The sequence below is a fragment of the Tribolium madens genome, unplaced genomic scaffold (assembly GCF_015345945.1).
Source record: "Tribolium madens isolate multiple individuals breed KSU strain unplaced genomic scaffold, Tmad_KSU_1.1 Scaffold_91;HRSCAF=231;Tcas5.2_LG7, whole genome shotgun sequence".
NCBI lineage: Eukaryota > Metazoa > Arthropoda > Insecta > Coleoptera > Tenebrionidae > Tribolium > Tribolium madens.
The window spans coordinates 4,129,367-4,135,793 of record NW_025401063.1 but is presented as its reverse complement, the minus strand read 5'-3'; the positions used below and the strand labels follow the sequence as shown (position 1 = coordinate 4,135,793).

General features: G+C 30.7%; 1 long non-coding RNA gene across 1 annotated transcript in view; it reads left to right on the top strand.

Moving 5' to 3' along the window:
- The window catches only part of LOC123011350, a 2,420-nt gene extending 930 nt beyond the window's left edge, over window positions 1-1,490 (top strand). The window contains exon 3 of the long non-coding RNA XR_006413138.1: window positions 805-1,490. This is a non-coding gene — a long non-coding RNA (uncharacterized LOC123011350). The remainder of the gene's footprint in view (window positions 1-804) is intronic.
- The last annotated feature ends 4,937 nt before the right edge of the window (window positions 1,491-6,427 follow it).

Sequence of the window (6,427 nt, the reverse complement as noted above, 5' to 3'; positions counted from 1 at the left end):
TATTTATAAAACTAAACATTTTTATTTAATTTAAAAGTATTACAATTATCAAAAAATAAATTTTGTAACAGAACTAAAATATTTGAAATAATTTTACCGTTTTTTTCTTGATATAATTAAATAAATAATTTTGATTTGTTTTCATTGACAATTACAAAACTAATAGAAAACTTAGAGCCGGTTTACAGAACGTGTTAATCGCAATTATATTTTAATTGGTGATTAACTTGACGTTTGTTAATGCAAAATACATGGCAACTTAATTCGAATTAGTTTAATTCTGAAGTAAATTTTAATTTCGCTTTACGCTCAAAGAATTAAACCACTCGCGGTAAAGGCACACGTGGAATTAAACCTTCTTTTCACAAATAAACAATGGTTCAATTCATTTGTTGTTTTACATAAAATCAAGTTTAAAATAGAAAAAGCCTATTTCGTTCAAACATTATGTTAATTAATTTTATTTTGAAAAAACAGTTAAAAAAAATTAAGTGATAATGATTTGTTTTTTTATCAATGTCATTATTAATACATAATTTTCTTTAAGAAATAGTTTGTTAAATTTTTCATTAAAAAAATTTAATATTTCCATTTAATTAATTTGACGTGTGTCAATGCAAAATAAATGGCAACTTAATTCGAATTAGTTTAATTCTGAATTAAATTTTCATTTCGCTTTCTGTAAATTTACGACCCTGCCTGCTTGCGATTAGAAGGGACTGGTTTATTGAGGCGTCTTTTTCATTTTGTTCGACTGTACTTATATCCAAAAAAGTGGTCAAGAACTGATTATTTTTGTTTCAGACAAAAAACTTTTGGAAGATTGGCGGCAGTAGCAGCAGGACATGAAAAGAAAATTCAAAAAGGCTGAAGCTGATTTTTCCGTGTATGTTTAATAACGTTAATTCGTTATTAACTTTTGATCAAAATAAAATGATAGTGCATCCCAAACTGCAACAAGCGGGGCGGCAGAACTTATTAAGTTCTCTTCAAATAAAAATAAATCGCGAAACCATTAACTGTTTTAACCATGAAGAACAAAATTTAAACATTCGCGTCCGGTTCAAAGAAGAGGCCGGGCAGGACGATTTTATTTTCCAATTTGAAAATTTAGTAAGGCTAAAGACAGCTAAAATGGCGTTTCAGGAATTTTTGAGATAATACAAATTTTATATACACTATTATGTCTAAAAAGTTCTTTTTATACTTATTTCGTATAAAACGTAGGTATAATTTCTTTGCACAAATTTAGAGAAAGTAAAAAGATTTTTTCTATTTTGGTGTCACAATGAGCATGCAATTTAGTGACACTGGTTTTTGGCGACATTTTATGCAATACTTTGGCCATCACTGGGACTTGCAACGTAAATTACGATTACAAAAGTAGCAAAAATGTAACATTACATAAACATAAATTGATCAATTGTTCTGTGATTTAATAAATGTAATCAGTTTTTTTTTGAACGCACTGAATAAAGAAAATAAGAAGATTTTGTCTCATACTTTCGGCATTCGATGTGTCCGGATTGCGGCTATATCGGCTCTGAAAATGACCGGATTGCCGCGGACACAAAATTATACTTGAAAAAGTATAAGATTGCGACCGAAACACCGATAAGTCTTATCTAATAAACACTACGGGAGTTATTGCGGCACTAACAATAATGTTAATCATCAGACAACTACCATCTACAATAAATGTTAAAATAGATAAGTCTGCAAATCAAGAATCTTTTTAGGTCATTAAAACGGAAACAATTTTGAGTAAACGTGAAAAGGAATTGGTCCTTCTAATTTTTTTTGGGGCAGGGTGAATTGCACTCAGTTTTAGAAACAGTTATAATGAGGCTAATAAGGGTCGCTAATCCTTAAGGTGAACTGCGCTCAGTAGCATCACAACAGGGTACACACCCATGGGTTGGTGCTTCAAACTTTTAGGGAGCACTTCTTTGGGTGCACTTTTTAATGAGTACTGAATCACCCTGTATTAAAAGGTATGTTTTAATTTAAAAAAAATAATGAAAGAGAAGCAAATAGATCGATCCACTTTTGGGAAATGTCTATCTTATAAGTTTGACTAAATTTTTTAAAACACTGTAATGTACACACAAATGTATTTGTGTTCAGTAAATGTAAATAATAACCTATTTCGTTTTTGTTTATTTCTAAATGCAAAGTACATTTTTGCAACTGGTTCATCCCTATTTCCTTTAGCCTGGGAATTTAATTTTTAATAATTTAATTCTTTACATCACGCTGAGATATATCGACCGACCTGAGCGCAGTTCACATAGAGATTAACGCATCGCAGGTAAGTAAAAATTTTCTGAGCGCAGTCCACCGTAGGGATTAAAAAGCCCCGCTTGAAGTGAGCGCAGTTCACCGGTACCCTTTTTTTACATATTAAAAAAAAAAGTGTTATTAAAGAAGATCGCAGATAGTGTTGTGCTGTGAAAATGTGCCAAACATTTACGAGCAAATTGTAATAAAAACTGCAGAATTAACAACATCTCGAACTTTCTAAAAATCACCAAGGAAATATAATAGATATAATATAATTTGCAATTCTGTAAAAAGAAAACCCGCGGAAGATTTGTCAGAAAGACCAGTGAAACTGATTCATAAAGAAATAGTTAGCACACCTTCGCCTTCTCAAGACATCAATATTTTATACCTACACTTTATCAATTATAAAAAGAATATATGACGCCAGAAGAAAACTTCAATCTTATAATTAGCATTATTAAAATTTAATTAACTTATTAATGTTTTAATTCGTTTGCAATGACACCATCCGAATAAGTGCCATCGGATAATTCCGATGAAGCCCATAATGATAATTTATTTGTTAAGACCATCAAACCTGAATATAAATAAATAAGACGAGCATCCACTGGAACTAGTTTTTACAAGAAACTAAAACAGTCCAAAATCCTTAAAAAACAGTGTGGCTTGAACAGACCTATATCTATAGTACCTAGTCAAAAAATAATTGACATTTAAATTTAAAGATTTGAAGGATTTGTTAAGTAAAAAATCCTCAGTCCAAAAATGGATTATGAAACTAAACTTTTCTCTATTTTCTACTAATCACGATGAGATAATAGGAATAATTACGATTGGTAAAAACCTAACTATTGTTGCAACGAGAATTTTAGAAGTTGAAACAGAGCGCTTATCTGTTAATCCTGCAGAGAATGTCCAAATCCTGGTACTCTTCTATGTTACATGTTTGACGAAAGCAGTCCTTTACAACCGAGGTCGTGCTGGGAGATGACGACTCGTCCTCGTGGTTGAAGAATCGACCCATGATGGTTCTCTCAATAGGACGGTTTTACGGGAAACAAACCACGAAAGTGGGTTACAGCCCCGAAAACAACCACTAACATCGGCCAATTTTGAATCCCGAATTAAGGAATGAAGTTGGATATGATTTTAATTGTCTAGAAGATGCGCACAACTGCAGTGGTCAATTCCTGCAATTCTCAAGGTCGTTTGTTTGCTTTCTGTTTTTTATTTAAACAACTCATGATTTAAACTATGTTTTAAGAGTTTTCTAACAATAAACTTTTACTGTCAGTATTATTTAACGAATAAAAAGCCTCATCAATACATAATATGCTCTTCGTTTAACGATTAAGTATCACATATGGATTCGTAAATGTCACCAACATACGAAAATGAGAGAGGATTCATCCTGGTTATTTTTTTAAATACTTTATTTTACTTTTTTGACAGTTTATGAATTAACTATTTTACTAAGCATTAAATTACATTTTTTCGTTGTATTTTTTTAAAATTTTTACTACTGATTGTTAAAATTTGTAGAGCAAGTATATGCATTTTTTTAAATAAATGGTAATTTCTTTACCTAAATTAAAATTCTGGGAAGTTACTATTTAAGCGAAAAGCTTTGCCGACGTTTTGATTTATTATTGAATCGTCTTCAATTATTTTGTTGAAAAAAATTTAAGAAAGTCAACTTTAATGAGTACTAAAAAATTAAAAAAGCAGGCAATAATACTAGAAATATTTGTATTAAAAAATAATTATTATTAATTATCCTAAGTGTTTATTCCCAATTTCAACAGCATTGTTTCCATACTTGTAAAATTATTATGAATTTAGTGTTGTGTTTTTATGAATGTTAGTTGTTTATCGATTTCTATTTGTGTTATTTGGTCGTCAAAAGATAACAAGATGATTAGATAATAAATAGATAACAGGTAAGTAAATTAAGTACAACTCATGCAATTCATCCAGTCCTTGTTGCTTTATTTATTTTTTATTTAATAAGTTTAAGTTTAGTTTTATAACAAACTTTTACTATATTTGTATTATTTAAAGAGTAAAAAATCTCAACAATACTTTATTGTCGCCAGTATATAAATTTCAATCAATTAATGAGCTTTTATCACTTATTAAGTGAAACCACACTTATTGTTGCTCGCCAGAGCAAAACATAACCGTTCATTAAAATTGCAAAAATCCTTCCATTTACACGCCTCACTTCCGACACACACCACGTGTAATTATTTACTATTGATCAACAATACCATCAACCCATACTTTCATCTTGCCTATTTTACGACTGTGATTGGGTTACAAATTTTTTTCCCATTCTACAAATCTCGTGCGATGTTAATTTCAAAAAAATCAAACGATTGTCTAATTATTTTTGTATACCTTCAAATCAGTTATAATTGGATAAATTCAGCACATCTCAACTTGCACAACTTTTAAAAGATTAAATTAGTATAGTAAAATCGTTTTCCTGAGACCTACTACAAATTTTATGACACATTATAAGGGATTAACCAAACAATGACTTAAATTTATAACCCCCCATAAATGGCACGTTCCTTTGCAAGTGTTTCTGCACCCACTAGAATAAAACAGGGCCGTATCTAAAACTAAAGTAGTGGTAGAGTTTTACCAAGCTATTATTTAAAAAAATCACTTTTATTTAATAATAGCTTGTTAATAACCAGCTGGCTTTTTTAAATTTCTTAAAATACTTGACTTTAATAACAACTACATCAAAAACTATTAAAACATTTCAAGTGTTTTAGACAAAAGGAAAGTAAATAATCCGGCCCTGTTAAAAACTGATCTGTTTCAGGGTGGGTTCCAGTAATTTATGATTTGTTTACCCTCTGGTTTACTCTTAACAATACCGCATTTAATTTTAGTAGGTCTTAGGAAAACGATTTTACTTTAATAATTGCGCTCCAGATGCTTCTTATACAGATTTTCACACTTGAGGCGATTTTTGCAAAATTCAGGGGTGTTTTCTTATCAAAATAAACGAGGTTAAATCAATGCATCAGTAAATGTGGTTACCGTGCAATACATTCTAATTGAACATCTCATACACACTCCTTTTGCAATTCCGTGTTGATTTTTATTAGTGAAATTGTGCAACTAATACTTCAACTACTAGATTAATAAACTTAAACTGTCACCGCGTTATACAGGGTTATTCGTAAATATGAAGCAATATTTGAACCTTAAAAATGACCTATAAAATGATAATAATAACTCGTGTCCTATCTCTGATAAGAATTTTACAGCCCTCGGAATGTGGGTATGGAAATTTGATTTTTTTGTAATAACTTTGGAACTATTTGACCAAATATTATAAAATTTGGAACATTTCCCTGTGACAACATAACCTTTGAACTCGTAATCACGAAAACCGGATACATCCATTCAATTTCCGGTTCCAGAAGTTGCAGGTCACATTTTCTGTGTTTTTCCATTTTTTTACTCTCTTAACACCAATTTTTTATTGCCCAAATCGATAGAGTAATCAGTTTCGATTAAAAAACGCATAACCTTTAATACCTCTAAAATGGACCGTTTCAAAGATATTTTAATTTAAACTGAGGACTGCACAACGCTGAAATCAAAAAATAGGGATTTTGAGTAAGTGGTATCCACGGCAACCAATGATCATGGTCACATAAATCCCTGCCAGGCATCTGTTCACTTTGACGATAAATTTTTGTGAATTTTTTATGAATGAAATGCTACGAGATCCATTTGGATTTATTGTAAGTTATGTTTGGAATCTGAGGTAAACTCTTTTATTAAATATTTTCGATTAATTGTCTAATAATCGTCCAATGTCAAAGTTGACAGATGCCTGACAGCGATTAGTGAGACTATGGTCATTTGTTACCGTGGATATCATCCATTCAAAATCCCTACTTTTTGGTTTCAGCGTTGTGCAGTCTTCAGTTTAAATTAAAATATCTTTGAAACGGTCCATTTTAGGGGTATTAAAGGTTATGCGTTTTTTATTCGAAACTGATTACTCTATCGATTTGGGCAATAAAAAATTGGTGTTAAGAGAGCAAAAAAATGGAAAAACACAGAAAATGTGACCAGCAACTGCTGGAACCGGAAATTGAGTGGATGTATC